Source organism: Sinocyclocheilus grahami, unplaced genomic scaffold (genome assembly GCF_001515645.1).
Source record: "Sinocyclocheilus grahami isolate Dianchi unplaced genomic scaffold, SAMN03320097.WGS_v1.1 scaffold115.1, whole genome shotgun sequence".
Taxonomy (NCBI): Eukaryota; Metazoa; Chordata; class Actinopteri; order Cypriniformes; family Cyprinidae; genus Sinocyclocheilus; species Sinocyclocheilus grahami.
This window is the reverse complement of record NW_015505294.1, coordinates 782816-783468: the sequence shown is the minus strand read 5'-3', so window position 1 is coordinate 783468 and position 653 is coordinate 782816.

Sequence of the window (653 nt, the reverse complement as noted above, 5' to 3'; positions counted from 1 at the left end):
TACACACACACACACACACATATAAATATACACATACACACACACACACACACACACACATACATACATACATACATACATACATACATACATAGTGCCTTGCAAAAGTATTCATACCCCTTCATTTTTTTTCACGTTTTGTTATATTGCTGCCTTATGCTAAACTGCTTTAAATTACTTTTTTTCCACATCAATCTACACTCCATACACCATAAGGGTAGAGCAAAAAACTGTTTTTTAACATCTTAACAACTTAAAGGGGTCATGGAATGCTATTGTTGGATGTAATAATGAACATAGCAGTCGTCGTTTACTCCCAAAATCTGAACCGCTGAAGATGCAGTGGATTTCGTTTTTTTTCTGAAGGGAATGCGCCCCCGATCTGCCTAAATGCGTTTATGTTCGCGCAAATCATTCATGATCCAGCCTCATCTACAGAAGAAGTGAGTATAATGTTTTGTAATGAATCTTTGCAAATCGCCTTTCCTAATAATGTGCTAATTAGCAAGTTTCACGATGAATGCGGCTGAAGTAAACAGTCTCTCTGAGAGGGTCAGCAGAGCTCATTAACATTTAAAGAAAAATGCTACAAAAACGGCTTGATCTGAAAAGAGCTGTTTTTGACAGGGCAAAAAAAGGCGTTTTGACACTAC